The sequence below is a fragment of the Blastomyces gilchristii genome, assembly GCF_000003855.2.
Source record: "Blastomyces gilchristii SLH14081 genomic scaffold supercont1.1, whole genome shotgun sequence".
Lineage (NCBI taxonomy): Eukaryota > Fungi > Ascomycota > Eurotiomycetes > Onygenales > Ajellomycetaceae > Blastomyces > Blastomyces gilchristii.
The window spans coordinates 2,629,859-2,649,605 of record NW_003101682.1 but is presented as its reverse complement, the minus strand read 5'-3'; the positions used below and the strand labels follow the sequence as shown (position 1 = coordinate 2,649,605).

The 19,747-nt window shown below is 28.9% G+C and overlaps 1 pseudogene across 1 annotated transcript; it reads right to left on the bottom strand.

The window, feature by feature from the left end:
* Positions 1 to 3,554: 3,554 nt before the first annotated feature.
* On the bottom strand, positions 3,555 to 3,643 carry BDBG_16101 (annotated as a pseudogene). The gene has a single exon. The product of its transcript is annotated as a tRNA-OTHER (tRNA).
* Between the last annotated feature and the right edge of the window lie 16,104 nt (positions 3,644 to 19,747).

Sequence of the window (19,747 nt, the reverse complement as noted above, 5' to 3'; positions counted from 1 at the left end):
AGTGAAAGAAGTGAATTCAGAAGACATGATAATAATTTGAGAAAGATGATAATTTATTTTCAATAACTGATCACTGATGTGTGTAAGAAGAATTAATATAAGAGAAAATAATCTTGTTTCTTAGCTTAGTTATAATTTTAGTACTAACTCAGATTGAATATCATCAATGTATAAAAGTAAATAAACAATCTTGATTAATCTCTATCATATTTCTTGAAATATATTAATATTGTGAAAGAGAGTGTTATTAAATTACATTATCAGATAATATCATTAAAAATATATTAATATTATGAATATTAATGTTGAAAAAATGTTGATACTTATACATTATAGTGATTTATGAATCATGATAGTTAAATATATATATATGTATATATTATTTCTGACTTGATTACAACTTGTACAATAATTTTTGAAAACTCAAAATTAATTTTAATTATTAATAATTATGAACTTATAACTAACTAATATAAAAAGAAAAAAACTTTTTCTATTTCTTCTCTTTCTCATTCTTCTTATCATTCTTTATAATTCACTTCTTATTCTTCTTCTTCTTCTTCTTCTTCTTATCTGAGATGATAATCATCTCAAAATCTTTCTCTGCTGCCTTCTCAGAGAAGAGTTCTCACTGCTCTCTCTCAGCAAGGTCAATCTGTGCCTTAAAATCCCACATTTTCTGGTCTGCTGTCTTGAGTTTCATCTCAGCAGTAAGCAGATTGACATGCTCAGAGAGCAGAGCTGTCTTCTCAATATTCTGAATCATGAAGTGCATTCAAGACCTGAATAAGATCTCAATTCTCTTCTTCTCTATCAGCTTCTGCTAATTAATTAGAGAACAGAAGTATTATCAAAAATTATTATCTCTCAATAAATAAAAAACTTATCAGTTTTAACTTCTTTATCTCTTACTTTAACATCTTCTCAATCTTCTTCTGCTGCTGCTTATTTACAGTAATACTCTTCTTCTCTCTTTCTCTCTTTATCTTGAACTTAAATTATTCTCAAAACTTCTTCTGATCTCACTACTACTGTATAAGACTCTTCATTATCTTCTTCTTCAATCTCTCACAGACAGTGTCATCTGCATTATTTCTATACTTAGTTCAGTTTAAATCTATTAGAAGTGTTACTTAAAATTGTTATCATTCTACTCTCTTACAGAGTCTCTTCAAGGTATTATAATATGTCTTACAATCTGTCTCTTCTCACTTAAACATCTTCTTCTTCTCTTTCTTCAATCTGTGATAATGCTCATGTATCTTAATAATCTGCAGAACCGCAGAATATTTGAAGAGAAATAACATGATTAATTTTAGTGAGTATTGAAGAGAGATAAAAGCAGAAGAGACAGCTAGAAATAATATAATAATAATAATAATGATAATGATAATGATGATGATAATAATAATGATGATAATAATGATAATAATAATAATAATAGTAATAATGATAATGATGATAATAATAATAATGATGATAATAATAATGATAATAATAAAAGAGAGAGTGCATTGAAATATATTACTAACTTATTAAATATAAAGAGATAAAGAAAATATTAACAGCTTTCAGAAATATATAGAAACAGCTACAGTGTTATTATTATTATTATTCTTCAATTATAGATGTATGCAGTCAGAGACTATAATATCTATCTGAGAACTAAAAGTTCTCAGAGTTTTTCCTATATCTATACAGTTAACTATTATACATTCATCAATTTCAGATATACAAAATCAGAAAATTCCAGCTCAGAATATAAAAACTGTTTATAAATTACAGTATTTTAACATCTTCTGATACTTTGAAATCATTTGATATGACAAAAGAAAAGAGAACACAGTCTTAAAGATAGACACATTAAATAGATAGATAGAAAAGAATAGAAAGAAAAAGATAAAGTAAAATAATAAGAGCTATAGAACAAGATCTCTGCAGTTTACACCTTAAGCTATATATATATTTTAACACTCTATATAACTGACTGCTGTCTCTGTTCTCTCAGGCCTGCTTCAGAGATTATCATTCTCTCTAAAGAGCTGCCGCTCAGCTAGCTTCTGTAACTAGCTTATTCATAAGTGAGATTCTCACTAAGAATAACATCAGAGCTACTTAATTCTAGTTAAGTTTCTAATCTTTCAGCTGTCAATCTCAGTACTTCAGCCTATCAATTGACTGTCACAGTCTTGCTTATACTAATCATCTATTAAGAGTGCCTAGATCTTGTCTTATCTAGATTCTTGCTAGACTCAGAGTGTTCTAATTGAATAGTTTTTAAATCTCATTCTCTGAAAGTGAGTACCTAGAGTGAGAGAGATGAGATCTGGCTAGTTAAGCTTAATAATGATTCACTATTCTGCAGACACTCTAGATCTTAATCACTCTAGTACTGATCTAACTTGAAGTATCTGAAGAGCTGTTAATTCTAAGATCAGTGAGAATTAGTGTCTGAGAACCTCTGAGATAGACATCTTAAGCTTGATAATGATTCACTATAGTGTATTCAGAGATCTCTGATACTGTTTTATAACTTAACAGTGAAAGCTGTGACTAAGATAATCTTCACAGAGTTTGAACCTGCTCTCTCTTAGCATTCATTCCCCGGGGGGAAGGCCGCTAATTGAGACTTCATGATAGCGTAGTTAATCACTACGCCACCGGGCCAGCTACAGTGTTACATAGTAACATTATCTTCATTCAATACATACAGTGTTGATATTCTTTGTATGCAGTTATCATATAATCTATAGCAGAGATACATGCAGAAAACAGATCTTTGTTACTAGAAAGAATAATTACAGCAATTCTCTGTTTTTATATTATAAAGATAAGTTATTCTTATTTCTTTCTTCTCTCTTTTCTCTTCTTCTTCAACTCATCACTAAGTTCAAGCTGGTATGAAAACTATTAAAATACTCTTAGAAACTCTCAAATTGAAGAGTATAGACTAATCAAATTTTAAATACAGAAGAATTAAATTATATTTAATATTACTAATTATTCATTCTTTCTTAATAAAATCACAGTCATGTCTTTTCTCCCCTCTCTCAAATAAAACATAATCTGTGAAAAGTAAGTATCATGCCAGGCTATAATGATCAACACAGTCTCAGCACACAGAGCTGTATACACACAGTATGTGCTGAACTGAGAGACTGTATGAGTTGCAAATCAGTATCAGCATCTCAGAGAGAGCTGTGTGATATAAAAAAGCTGCAATTCTCAGTCACATACACAGAGAGTGAATTATAATAGTAAGTGTATATATTATTATTATTATTATTATTCTTCCATTATACTCATATGCAAGCGGAGCTTATGATGAGTCCTTGCGTGATGTTAAATACAGGCCAAGTGTTGGTTATACAGGAGGAAATACAGGTGTTGAGATCATGCCAAGATAACAAGAACATAGGAAAATACAAAGGAGTGACAATTAGATACATGCGATAATAACTTCCCAGCCCAGGAACATAGAGCAATTCATTGAAGCGATTTGTACACCTCTGTATTTATTAGGAACCTGAGGTGCTTGAGTTCCGGATTTAATGTATCCCCTGCGGGTTTCGAACCCACGCGCCTTGGTTTCCCACGCCAAGGTGCTACCGGGTGGCCGCATTAACCATTCAGCCACCGGGGCAGTAAGTGTATATACATTGCATGAAAGTAATACTTTTTAATAATACTCAGTCTCTGATATTATGAAAATAGAGTCTCTCTGTGAGATCTGTTTTTATCAGAAGTCAGAGAATCTTATATTTCTTAAAATCATCTTTACATATCTTGTTCATGAAATTGATAAGAGAAATCATCAATTTCAGCATTCTACTCTTAATATTATTCAAGTGATAGCAGAGTTCACTCTGATCACACTTTTTAAGTATATATTTTCTAAATATTCACATTTATACAGATATATACTGATTATTTATTAGATGATATTAAGACAATGACTCATCACAGCTGTGTTACTCTCACTGTAAGAAATATATAATTGATGATAAATATTATATAGACTCTGAGAAGTGAGTATTTTGAGAGTGCTGCAGCTCTGTGATCTTGATTTTTTTTATTTTTATTTTTTATTTTTTTCTTCTTCTTTTATTTTTATTTTTTCTTTCTCTTTTTTTTTTTTTTTTTTTTAATCTGATTTTTTCTTGTTCTTGTTTTATTTTTTATTTTTTGTTTTTTTTTTGTATTTTATATTTTTTTCATAATTAAAATTATATAAATTATAATCTGTGTTTAGAAAAGTAATGATATTTAATAATACTCTCTGTTGAATTTTCAATGAGCACTATGTTATGATATTATATAAGTGAGAAGTGATTTCATGATCTTATTTAATACTATTCTCAATAATGAAATTAGAATGAAAATATGACTAAGAATTCAAACATATTCTTTATTCAGAACTAGATTTTTATTTGAAAAGTGAATCTGAGATCTTTAATATTTAAAATAACATGATTTAAAATCAATGTAATGAATACAAATCATAATCAGAAGTAATGCTTTTAGACAACATGATAACTGTAAAGTTTGATTCTGGTCTCAGACACAGTGACATGGTCAGTCTAGATGCAATCAGTTACAGACTCAATTTCATGAATAAGAGTTCTGTGAATCAGATATAAGAGAAGTTTACATTAAATACACTGAGAGAATATAAGAAATCAGAATAAGTGAACACAATAATCTCTCACTTGAAGAATGATAAGATGTCAGATGACAAGCATCTTACAAAAGTAATAGAAGAGATGCTTTCAAACTTCAAGCTGAGAAAATTGAAAAATGATGTTGTGTTTTATTATAATCTAGAATACATAGAAGCTCTCTATCTAGAACATTTATTTAGATATAACTTAGTAACTCACATGCACAAGGAATTCAGTCACTTAGAAAGCTCTGAACTCATAAGTGTACTTGAATCAAGAGTGTACTAGTCAAGCATGACTGAGAATATTCAGACATACACTCATGAGTGCCTGAATTGTCAGATTATGAAAGAATCTAAGAAAGGATTAGAATATAAGAAAGTGCAACATCAGATAAAGTGTATAATATAACTGTTCAAATAATGAGAGATGAATCTCATAGATATATTACTATGAACATTAAATGAAAATCATTGAATAATCACTGCTATTGACTACACTACTGACTGACCAGTTATGAAAGTAATTTCAGAGATGATAGAGAAGATAGTGATAAAGTTTCTATATAATAAGATCTATATTAACTATGAAATGCTGTGTGAGATTCTAACTGATAATGATGTGAATCTCATAGAAGAAGTAGTGAGACATTTCATAAGTCAGTTACAGATAAGATATTATAGAACAATGTTATAACACTCACAGATGAATAGAAAAGTGAAATACTTGAATGAAATCTTAAGTAACATACTGATGAAATATCTAGTGAGCGAGTCTATAAGACTATGAGATGAATATGTCAGACAGGCACTATTAGTCATGCAGATTCAACAGTATTAGACTGGCTGATAAAATCATGAATTTCACATTTAATTTCATTTGATTTGATCTCATACATTTCTTGGCGTGAGTCTCACCAGGACCAAGCCTCAAAAAAATCTGAAAATGAACCATTTCTGAGAGAAATGGTGTGAAAAATGACCAGATTTAATTCAAGAACAGTGAAATGAGAGTAATTTCTTAGAATAAACTGTGAAAGATGATCATTCTTTCAAAATCAGAATGAGACTGAGACTGAAAATTAAAATCAGTCTTATTCAGTTCATTCAGTGATTGCTTATATAATCAGAATTTGATAACAATTATTGATAACACTCATGAAACAACTAAATATATTCTTGTATAAGTGTATTCTTCACTTTCTTATGAAAACTACACTTCTCTGATATACTGTGATCAGAGGTATTAAACTGTCTGATAATTTCATGTTTTACAATCATGAGTTTCTTGATTATTTCTTCTTATAATTGTTCTCAGTGATAGTGATAAATATCTTAACTTGAGTTGAACTTTCACTTCATTCTCATCTCTATCAATGAAATTGTCAGAATATCATGCATCATCAGTGTAATAGTTGAATATATACTCTCAATAATTTTTCATAACTCTAGAATTGATTTGATGTATAAATTCATCAGATCATCTTGAAGATAGCAGTCAAATTCAGTTTTATAAGCATGTAGTTTTGCCTGATTTTCAGTTACAATCAATGTATACAAGTTCTGTTTCAAAGTTAGTATTATAGTTCTATGTAATATGAAGTGTTATCAAAGATTATTACTTATTAGAAAATTATATTTCACTGTCTTCACATCTTAAATATCTGCTCATTCAAATCTCTGATAGTTGACATTGTAGTAGTCTCAGACTAATTTGATATATGAGTCTCATTTCTCCTCTGTTCAATCTTGAGAAGTGTAGATATTAACTCAACAGAAGAGATCTAGTAGAGCTGCTACAGCATAGTACTCTGTAAAAGATTGTTCAGTTTTACTGTAGTAATATATCAGTTTATTTCTTACAGTAATAATAGCCTGCACTATAGCATTATTTCAGACTGAATTTCTTCTTGAGTGATTCAACTGCTTCTTAAGATAAGTAAATAAACTGTTATACACTTATCAGACTGACTGCAGCATTGATGTACAAGTGATTGAGACTGTCTTTATTATCTTATAAAACTGAAACAGTAAATCAATCATATATTTCAACTGAGTTCACTTTATATCAGAAAGTTTCAATATCTGAATCTTTTACTGATCAGAGTGTTGCACTCAATGATCAATTATCTAATACAATTGAAGAGTCTGAACAGTTATCTCATATATTGAACTTCACTGTATTCTAACATTCTGTATCATATTCAGTAATGTGACTGATTTGTTTGTTTATTGAATATCATGAAATCATTGTTATTGTTTAGAGAAGGTACAAATTATATTAACAATGTTTCAAATCTATAATATTTAAATTATTAGTCAATCTATTCAAAATTAACAGTAGTATTATCAAAAAGCATTATTAAAAAACAATATCAAAAAGTGTTATCAAAAAACATTATCTTTTATAAAGTAAATGTAAAAGTTACTTAAGTAATCACTTCTATCTCATTCTTATCTCAAGAATCAGTCATCTCATTATTCTTCATCTCAATGTTAAGATTCTTTATCAGTGTTTGCATCACAAGTTGAACCACATGAGTAATGCAGAAAATATGACCTTGTTTATTATTTCAGAAATGCAAAGTCAATTTTTGCTTTAAGCTCTTTATCATAGTGTAGTTATTCACAGCATTGTCAGTTGTAATTGTAAGAAGACTGAGACTAATATCTCAATAGTCATTTTTAATCACAGTCATTAATATCTCTGTCATATAATCCTCAGTATGACTACTGATCAATGATTCAAATTCAATTAATGTCTCTTAATAAGTTCAGTTCTCATCAATATAATAACATGTAACTCTCATAAATGTAAGATTGTTTGTACTAGTTCATGCATTCACTGTGAGAGACACTCTTCAATGATTCTTCAACTCTGATTCTAGATATTGTATATTCACTTTGTAGTGTGTTTTAAGGTTGAACTGAAGACAGAATCAATATGAAATATGAAGATTTGAATTAAGCATTTGAAGAAGTGTTTGAAATTCGGGGTTTTCAATTGATTGAAGAGAAAGATTCAGAGATATATATATACAAAGTAATTGTTCACAGAAGTTATCAGATGAGAGTTGTGAAATCAGAGTACTAGTATATCATCATTTTCACATGATTTTCTTCAAATTAGAAAGTTAGTATTATTAAAAATTGTTATCTGATAGAGTAACTTATCAGCTCAGTAGTAATTTTCTGATTATTTTTCTTTTATTGTCTGCATTTTGATGACTTCAGATGTCAGAAAATTTCTTCAGAATTATAATCAGTTTATAATGAATGTTTCTGAATGAAGTTATAGTGATTGTAGTAGAGAGATAACTCTTCAGTAATCTGTAATACAATCTATTGATAATTATTTCATAGTTCATCTCAGTGTTTGTGTTGAGTTTTTCATAAATTTCATGACCTGAAATCAGATATAAAGAATAAAGTGATTATTCATCATGATTGAAAGAGAGTATTCTGTGTTGAATTGTAAACAACATAGACTTTGTGATTCACAGTGATTTCTTGAAGAGTTTGTAAATCTTCAATAGAAGTAAAAGAAGTGAAAGAAGTGAATTCAGAAGACATGATAATAATTTAAGAAAGATGATAATTTATTTTCAATAACTGATCACTGATGTGTATAAGAAGAATTAATATAAGAGAAAATAATCTTGTTTCTTAGCTTAGTTATAATTTTAGTACTAACTCAGATTGAATATTATTAATATATAAAAGTTAATAAACAATCTTGATTAATCTCTGTTATATTTCTTGAAATATATTAATATTATGAAAGAGAGTGTTATCAAATTACATTATCAGATGATATCATTAAAAATATATTAATATTGTGAATATCAATGTTCAAAAAATGTTGATACTTATACATTATAGTGATTTGTAAATCATAATAGTTAAATATATATATATATATATATATTATTCCTGACTTGATTATAACTTGTACAATAATTTTTAAAAACTCAAAATTAATTTCAATTATTAATAATTATGAACTTATAACTAACTAATATAAAAAGAAAAAAACTTTTTCTACTTATTATCTTTCTACTCTTTCTCATTCTTCTTATTATTCTTTATAATTTACTTCTCATTCTTCTTCTTCTTCTTCTTCTTCTTATCTGAGATGATAATTATCTTAAAATCTCTCTCCCCTGCCTTCTCAGAGAAGGGTTTCTGCTGCTCTTTCTCAGTCAGATCAACCTGTATCTCAAAATCCCACATTTCTCAGTCTGCTGTCTCAGGTTCTATTTCAGTAGTAAGCAGATTGACATGCTCAGAGAGCAGAGCTGTCTTCTTAATATTCTGAATCATGAAGTGCATTCAAGATCTAAATAAGATCTTAATTCCCTTCTTCTCTGCCAGCTTCTGCTAATCAATTAAAGAACAGAAGAATTATCAAAAATCATTATCTCTTAATAAATAAAAAACTTATCAGTTTTAGCTTCTTTATCTCTCACTTTAACACTCTCTTAATCTTCTTCTATTATCACTTATTTATAGTAACACTCTTCTTCTCTCTCTCTCTCTTTATCTTGATCTTAAATCATTCTCAGAACTTCTTCTAGTCTTATCACTACTGTATAAGACTCTTCACTATCTTCTTCTTCAATCTCTCACAGGCAGTGTCATTCACATTATTTCTATACTTAGTTCAGTCTAAATCTATCAGAAGTATTACTTAAAATCATTATTATTCTACTCTCTCACTGAGTCTCTTCAAGATATTATAATATGTCTTACAATCTGTCTTCTCTTACTTAAACATCTTCTTCTTCTCTTTCTTCAATCTGTGACAGTGCTCACGCGCCTTAATAATCTGCAGAACCGTAGAATATTTAGAGAAAGATAACATAATTGATTTCAGTGAGTGTTGAAGAGAGGTGAAGACAGAAGAGACAGTCAGAAGTAATATAATGATAGTAATAATGATAATGATAATAATAATAATAGTAGTGATAATAGTAATAATGATGATAATAATGATGATGATAATGATAATAATGAAAGAAGAAGTGCATTGAAATATATTACTGACTTATCAAATATAAAGAGACTTAAAGAAAATATTAACAGCTTTCAGCAATGTACAGAAACAGCTACAGTGTTGCATAGCAACATCATCTTCATTCAATGCATGCACTGTTGATATTCTTTGTATACAGTTATCATATAATCTGTATCAGAGATACATGCAGAAAACAGATCTTTATTGCTAGAATAAATGATTACAGCAATTCTCTGTTTTCATATTATAAAGATAAGTTATTCTTATTTCTTTCTTCTCTCTTTTCTCTTCTTCAATCAATCACTAATTCTAAGCTGGTATGAAAACTATTAAAATACTCTCAGAAACCCTCAAATTGAAGAGTATAGACTAATCAAATTTCAAATGCAGAAGAAACTAAATTATCTTCTACAGATTCAATTACTCACTCTTTCTCAAATAAAACAGCAGTCACATCTCTCTCCTCTCTCAATTAAACAAAACATGGCCTGTGAAAAGTGAGTATCACACCAGGTCATAATGACCAACACAGTCTCAGCACACAGAACTGTATATACACAGTGTGTGCTGAACTGAGAGACTGCATGAATTGCAAACTGACAGCAGCATCTCAGAGAGAGCTGTGCAGTGTGAAAAAGCTGCAACTCTCAGTCACATGCACAGAGAGTGAATTATCACAGTAAGTGCATGTGCATTGAAGTAATGCTTTTTGATAACACTTAGTCTCTGATATGATGAAAATAGAGTCTCTCTGTGAGATCTGTTTTTATCAGAAGTCAGAGAATCTTATATTTCTCAAGATCATCTTCACACACCTTATTCATGAAATTGATGAGAAAAATCATCAATTTCAGTATTCTGTTCTTGATGTTATTCAAGTGACAGCAGAGTTCACCCTGATCACACTTTTTAAGTGTATGTTTTCTAATTATTCACATTTATATAGATATATACTGATTATTTGTTAGATAATGTTAAGACAATGACTCATCACAGTCATGTTATTCTCACTGTGAGAAATACATGATTGATGATGAACATTATGAAGACTCTAAGAAGTGAGTATTTCAAGAGTGCTGTAGCTCTGTGATCTTGATTTTTTTTTATTTTTGTTTTTTGTTTTTTTCTTTTTCTTTTCTTTTTTTTTTTTTTATTGTGATTTTTTCTTGTTGTTTTGTTTTTTGTTTTTTTGTTATTTTTTGTATTTTATATTTTTTTTAATTAAAATGATATTAATTATGATCTGTGTTCAGAAAAGTAATAATATTTAATAACACTCTCTGTTGAATTTTCAACAAATAAGCACTATGTTATGATATTATGTAAGTGAGAAATGATTTCATGATCTCATTTGATGCCATTTTCAATAATGAGATCAGAATGAAAATGTGACTAAGAATTCAAATATATTCTTTATCTGAGACTAGATTTTTATTTGAAAAGTGAATCTGAGATCTTTAATATTTGAAATAACATGATTTGAGATCAATGTGATGAACACAAACCATGATCAGAAGTAATGCTTTTAGGCAATATGACAACTGTAAAGTTTGATTCTGATCTCAGACACGGTCACACGGTCAGTCTAAACAGTATACAGTCTTCAAGTATTCATTATTCTATCTATTGTATGAATTGCATCTGCACATCCTGAAGAATGCTTCAGAAAGGATAAAAGAGAGAACAGCAGTTACAGATACATTAGTTACAGATGCAGCAGAAACAATAGTTGCAGACACAACAGTCACAGACACAGCAGTCACAGACATGAAATCAAGATTGAAAGAGATCAGTCACACACATGTAAAAGCTAACAAGTTACTTCTGAACTGAGCAATTCAATCAAAAAGAATACAAGACTCACTAGTTAAGAAATTGAGTCTCAAGATAAGAATATAAGTTCTCATATACAATGAGAATTCTGAGAAGTTTCAATCTAGATGATTTAAGTTATATAAAATACTCAAATCACATTCTCTGAAAATATACACATTGAAAGAACCAGAGAGACAGATCTTATATAACTTAATAAATGATTCACATCTTATGAAGATAAAGATATAAGACTCAAGCAGGTTATAATTATCTGCAGCACTATTATCAGTGTTGAAAAAGAAGAGACTTATAATTAAAAAGTCTCACAAAGTAAGAGAAATCATAGACACTTATAAATCAGATGATCTCACTTATTCTGATCTTTTCACAATTATAAGAAAAGAATGAGAAGCAATGAAGAACTCAGATGAATATCATACTTTAATAAGTAATGAGACTGTAGCTGATTGTATGATAACATACTGCAGATAGCAGGCATAATACAGTAAAGAGCAGTCTCAGAGTGACAGACTTGTATATGAATCAGATCACAGAAGAAAAAGGAATTCAGAGTTGAATTCAACTGTTTATATCAGTTTAATTACAGAGACAACAGAGGATGAAGCATCTGAAATATTCACAGATATATGAGACTAAGTCATCTCAACTTCTGAGAATGCTCAGAGGTCGGATGAGATTAGTTTTGATGAGTCATTCACTGTAGTGATCTGAGTGAGTGAAGAGAGACAGTATAATGCAGGAGACAGAATCACAAGATGAAAGCTGCTAAACCTAGTTATCAAATGCTGTATTATATAGAGATTATATAGAAGTAGTGACTAGCAGACAAAGAAAAAGTGTAAGAAAGAAAAGAAATAATGAATTGATCATTAACTGTAAGAATCAGCTGTAAAAAGACAAATGTTATTATACATACTTTATTTATTTTCATACATCATATATTTAATATATTTTCAACATCACATCACTCAAAAAACATCAAAAACAAAGAAAATCTTAAAACTCAAGATTTATAAGAGATTTGAGGGCTGTAAGCTGCTCTTACAATAATATTATACATATCTCTAATTTCTCTACTGCTCTGCATATAACATTAATATTATTTGTCACAAGATTGAGTGAAATGCTAATATAGAAATGTGTACACATGCATGTAGAAAAATTGAAGAAGACTGTAGAATCTGCAGAATCAGAAGTCAGAGCAGAAAGAACAGAGATGAAAGAAATGAAAGAAGAAGAAGACACAGAACTGAATGAATAACAGTGAGAGTTATCTGAGACTGAACACTTATAACTCAGTGTGTGCATAATCTTCTCTGCAGAAGAGAGAGAGAAAGTGTTGAGAGAAGCTTAAAAGTGAGAGAGAGTAGTCTCAACAGTATTATCATCTTCAATTAAAATGATCTCTGATGTCAGAGTAACTAAGAACTATTATTACTATATAAAACTGTAAAAGCAGAAGTAACAATTACTGAATAAACACTCACTGATCTTAGAATTATATATATAATTACAATACACACAAGACTTCTCAGAAAGAGAGAGAGAGACACAGAGAAATACAGAAAGTAGAATACAGTATGCAAACAGCTCATTTTCATAATAACATCTCAGACAAGATATATAAGCCTCATGTCTGCAGATGTAAAAGAGTATGACATCTGTATTCCTGTTTCTGAAAACACAGATATTCTTCACCTGCACTATGAAGTTGAATGATAAATACTAGAGAATAGACTGATATGAATTAATTATTCTGAAGATATTTATCAGAGTGAATATACTTATAATATTGAATTTAACAGTTGTAAAAAGTTTCTTAGTGTCTGTGAATATCATGACTTCATACACAATAAAACTTATAATGATTTTCTCTAAAAACAGAAAAATCAGTGTCAGAAAGAAAAGATGAAAAAAGAAAAGACTTATAATTTTAACACTGTTGAAGAGAAGAGTGATTCTTCAGTATAAATGAATAATTATCTCATCATAAATACTTAAAATAAATATAATAATTAGTGTTTATAACTGAGCTTCAGATAGTCATATATACACAGTCTTCATACAATAAATTATTTTAGAGATTGATAAGAAGAATGAAAGTATACATGCTGAGAAACATGATTCATTAAGTCTATATAACATCTCATTGAAACAGAGAGAGCTGATAATGAAAGCAGAGACAGCAGAAGCAGAGAGAGCAGAAGTAGCAGAAGTGAGAATTACAGAAACAGAGATAGTAGAAGCAGGAGAACAGGAAACAGAGACAAGAATAGAAGATTGAGAGAGAGTGACAGAGGGAGAAACAGTGACAGAAGAAGTAGAAGAGAATGCAGAAGACCTGGCTATACATAGCACAGATAATTTCTTTATTATCACATTCTTCAAGTTCTCAATCAATAATTCAACATTGAGTTCACTATTATCAGCAGATGCAGATCTGTCAATACATGAAGATTCTATATAAATAAAAACAAACATCAGCATCTGCATTCACACAAAATTGTGTCAGAAAACATAATCAGAAGCTCACTAAGAAGAAAAACAGTCAAGAGTATATGAGAAGATGAAGAAGATGTGTCATTCATAATAATATATTCTAGTGATTGTTAGAAGAAAACAAGTTCTGATTATATTTCACAACATATTACACTTACTACTAATAAACTGCTCAGTATAAGCACTACAATGACACTTATTATGAGAATGAGAGATCATCATCAGAAACACATACAATATGATAGATAAACAGATAGAAGGTGTTGAACAGAAGAAGAAGTAGAAATCTTGAATGAGATAATAATATTCAATAATGATGATGATAAAGAAGATGATTGAAGAATGAGAAAAGTTAGTAAATAAGTAATATAATATAGTGAAAGTTTCTTTGTAAGAGTGTATGTGAGATGCTAGCTGAATCAGAGATAGGTCATACAATTGTGAACACTAGTGACACACTAATCTGCATGAAGCTAGGGCATATATCATGATTACATGAGTGTGACTGAATCTGATGAGAAAGGATGTGATTCAGAAGAACATACAATTATCAGATAATAACATAACTGCTTTCAAACTTGCTTACAAATGTAAAGAGGTCATAGCAGTCATCAATTAATTTAGTGTACAGCATATAAAAAGTCAGCGTACTCCTGTAATCGTACACTGGCTTAAGCAACCTTTGAATCACATATTGAATGTATGAATTACTGAAATCTATAGTATCAGATCAGAGCTGTCAATTTATAAGTACTCTCTAAACAAGAATCTATCAAGTTCTCAAGATTACACACTGTCTGTTAACTGTCTATCACTCTGAGACTGATGATGCATCAGAATAAACAATTCAGACTGTAAAGAATTATCTCTATAAGTTCTGCAATCACTTACAAGAAAATTGACATGATCTACTTCTACACACAGAGAGTGCTATCAACGAATGAGATGTTATTTCAACAGGTGTAAGCCTGTTCTTTCTTACACATAGTTATCACATAAAGATGTTGAATCTTTGAGAGATCACATAGTTCACACTGAACCTCTGCAGTCTGATTCAGATTGCTGATAATATAGTAATAAAGCTTCAAAATATCTGCAACTGAGCAGAGGCCTTCATGACAACTGTGAAACAAGATTAAGAGAATTAAATCAATGTTCACTGAGACTCTGCTGAACAATATAAGATAGAAGACTTGATATGATTGAATCTTAAGAATATACAGATCACATATTTATCTTATATACTGAATTATCATTACATCAAGTATAAAGTGATAGAAGTTCTAGATAGCTATAACTACTGTCTTGACACATTATCAGAGATTCATAATCTCTTTCATACAAGCTTACTCTGCTACACTGTCACTGATCTGTTCTCTTCTCAACTGACTTCTGACTGACAGTCACCAGGCATCATAGAAGAAGATAATGAGCTTAAGTGAGAGATTGAGAATATTCTTGATAAGAGACTCTGCAGCTGCAGCTGATAATATCTCATGAAATAGATTAACTATGATCAACTGATCTGAACTTCAAGTTCTATATTATCTGAAACAGTAGCTCTTAACTGATGAGAACTGCTTCTGAAAGAGAAGAGTTAATATAATGAGCTGTGTCTGATCAATTATATAGACTATTCTGTTATACTTCACAGATTTCAACTGCTTCATTCTTGAATATATACACTCTGATTCTCAGTCACTCTTAATTGCTGATTCTCAGTTGCTATAAACATGTATAGATTCTTCTGCTTTGAAGCCTCACTGTGTATGTCACTACATATGTGTATAAATATCTACTTTGATTGCTGATTCTTGTACTTTCTCTTTCTTTTTCTTCTCTAATGTTTTTCTCTTTATTATATAAGATCTATTAATATCATATCAATTTATTCAGCGTAGGCCTCTTACATGATTATTAATTAATTATAATAATAAAAACAGATTCAATCTATATATTTAAGTAATTAATAATTGATTGAAAATCAGTTAATAATTGATTCAATGTAAATTATATAAATACTTACTTTATTATTAAATTCAAGAATAATTTCAGTATTAAATTGATTTTGAATTGATTTTGAATTAATTAAGAATTGATTATTGAATTGATGATAAATAATTGAGTGCTTTTAAATTATAAGAAAAGATGTATTAAGCAAGGTCAGATAGTAGTATGAGTCACATTTACAAGATCAGCTTACATAACAAGGTTAAGTGACGTACTTAGCAAGGTCAAGTTTTGTGCTTTCTGACTCAAGAGAAATCATAACCGCGCTGTAAATGATTTGTAAGCTACCGCTCAGATACATAGTCAGAAAGCAGAAAATGTTAATGATTACTACATCTACTCTAGTCACGTACTATCTCAATCTATTTAGTGTAACTCGCGTAGATAGATTCTATATATAACATAATAATATTATTCTTCAAGAGGTTATCAAGCTCTCTATGCAATGAAAAGCTGTAAAATAACATGCAATTCACATCTTCATGCATTGTTACTAGACAGGCCGGCGGGATCATGAATTTCACATTTAGTCTCATTTGGTCTGGTTTCATACATTTCTTGGCGTGAGTTCCACCAGAACCAAGTCTCAAAAAAATCTGAAAATGAACCATTTCTGAGAGAAATGACATGAAAAATGACCAGATTTAATTCAAGAACAGTGAAATGAGAGTAATTTCTCAGAATAAACTATGAAAGATGATCATTCTTCTAAAATCAGAATGAGACTGAGACTGAAGATTAAAATCAGTCTCATTCAGTTCATTCAGTGATTGCTTATATAATTAGAATTTGATAATGATTATTGATAACACTCATGAAATAACTAAATACATTCTTGTACAAGTTTATTCTTCACTTTTTCATAAAAACTACACTTCTCTGATATACTGTGATCAGAGATATTAAACCATCTGATAATTTCATGTTTTATAATCATGAGTTTCTTAATTATTTCTTCTTGTAATTATCTCTGATGATAGTGATAAATATCTCAACTTGAGTTGAACTTTCACTTCATTCTCATCTCTGTCAATGAAATTGTCAGAATATCATACATCATCAGTACAACAGTTGAATATATACTCTCAACAATTTTTCATAACTCTAGAATTAATTTAGCATGTAAATTTGTCAGATTATCTTGAAGATAGCAGTCAAATTCAGTTTTACAAGTATGTAGTTTTGCCTGATTTTCAGTTGCAATCAATGTATACAAGTTCTGTTTCAAAGTTAGTATTATAGTTCTATGAGATATGAAGTATTATCAAAGATTGTTACTTACTAGAGAATTGAATTTCACTGTCTTCACATTTTAAACATCTGCTTATTCAAATCTCTGATAGTTGATATTGTAGTAGTCTCAGACTAATTTGATATATAAGTCTTATTCCTTCTCTGTTCAATCTTGAGAAGTGTAGATGTTAACTTGATAAGAGAAATCTAGTAGAGCTGCTACAGCATAGTATTCTGTAAAAGATTATTCAGTTTTACTGTAGTAATATACCAGTTTATCTCTTACAGCAATAATAGCCTGCACTATAGCATCATCTCAGACTGAATTTCTTTTTAAGTGATTCAACTGCTTCTCAAGATAAGTAAATAAACTGTTATACACTTATCAGACTGACTGCAGCATTGATATACAAGTGATTGAGACTGTCTTTGTTATCTTATAAAACTGAAACAGTAAATCAATCATATATTTCAACTGAGTTCACTTCATATCAGAAAGTTTCAATATCTGAATCTTTTTCTGATCAGAGTGTTGCACTCAATGATCAATCATCTGATACAATTGAAGAGTCTGAATAGTTATCTTATATGTTGAACTTCACTGTATTCTAACATTCTGTATCATATTCAGTGATATAACTGATTTGTTTATTTATTAAATATCATGAAATCATTGTTATTATTTAGAGAAGATACAAATCACATTAGCAATGTTTCAAATCTGTGATATTTAAATTATTAGTCAATCTATTCAAAATTAACAGTAGTATTATCAAAAAGCATTATCAAAAAGTGTTGTCAAAAAACATTATCTTTTACAAAGTAGATGTAAAAGTTACTTAAGTAATCACTTTCATCTCATTCTTATTTCAAGAACCAGTCATCTCATTATTCTTTATCTCAATATTAAGATTCTTTATCAGTGTTTGTATCACAAGTTGAACCACATGAGCAATGCAGAGAATATGACCTTGTTTATCATTTTAGAAATGCAAAGTCAATTTTTGCTTCAAGCTCTCTATCATAGTGTAGTTATTCACAGTATTGTCAGTTGTAATTGTAAGAAGACTGGGACTAATATCTTAATAGTCATTTTTAATCACAGTTATTAATATCTCTGCTATATAATTCCCAGTATGACTACTAATCAATGATTCAAATTCAATTAATATCTCTTAATAAGTTCAGTTCTCATCAATGTAATAACATGTAACTTTCATAAATATAAGATTATTTATACTAGTTTATACATTTACTGTGAGAGACACTCTTTGATGATTCTTCAACTCTGATTCTAGATATTATATATTGACTTTGTAGTGTATCTTGAGATTGAACTGAAGACAGAATTAATGTGAAATATGAAGATTTAAATTAAGCATTTGAAGAAGTGTTTGAAATTCAGAGTTTTCAATTGATTGAAGAGAAAGATTCAGAGATATATATATATAAAGTAATTATTCACAGAAGTTATCAGATGAGAGTTGTGAAATCAGAGTACTGATATACAATTATTTTCACATAATTTTCTTCAAATTAGAAAGTTAGTATTATTAAAAATTATTATCTGATAAAGTAACTTATCAGCTTAGTAGTAATTTTCTGATTATTTTTCTTTTATTGTCTACATTCTGATAACTTCAGATATCAGAAAATTTCTTCAGAGTCATGATCAGTTTATGATGAATGTTTCTGAATGAAGTTGCAGTGATTGTAGCAGAGAGATAACTCTTCAGTAATCTACAATACAATCTGTCAATAATTATTTCATAGATTATCTTGATATTTGTATTGAGCTTTTCATAAATTTCATGACCTGAAATCAGATGTGAAGAATGAAGTGATTATTTATCATAATTGAAAGAGAGCATTCTGTGTTGAATTGTAAACAATATAGACTTTGTAATTCACAGTGATTTCTTGAAGAGTTTGTGAATCTTCAATAGAAGTAAAAGAAGTGAAAGAAATGAATTCAGAAGATATAATAATAATTTGAGAAAGATGATAATTTATTTTCAATAACTGATCACTGATATATGTAAGAAGAATTAATATAAGAGAAAATAATCTCATTTCTTAGCTTAGTTATAATTTTAGTACTAACTCAGATTGAATATTATTAATGTATAAAAGTAAATAAACAATCTTGATTAATCTCTGTCATATTTCTTGAAATATATTAATATTGTAAAAGAGAGCATTATTAAATTACATTATCAGATGATATCATTAAAAATATATTAATATTATAAATATCAATGTTGAAAAAATGTTGATACTTATACATTATAGTGATTTGTGAATCATGATAGTTAAATATATATATATATATATATCATTCCTGACTTGATTACAACTTGTACAATAATTTTTAAAAACTTAAAATCAATTTTAATTATTAATAATTAAAAACTTAAACTTATAACTAACTAATATAAAAAGAAAAAAATCTACTTCTTCTCTTTCTCATTCTTCTTATCATTCTTTATAAT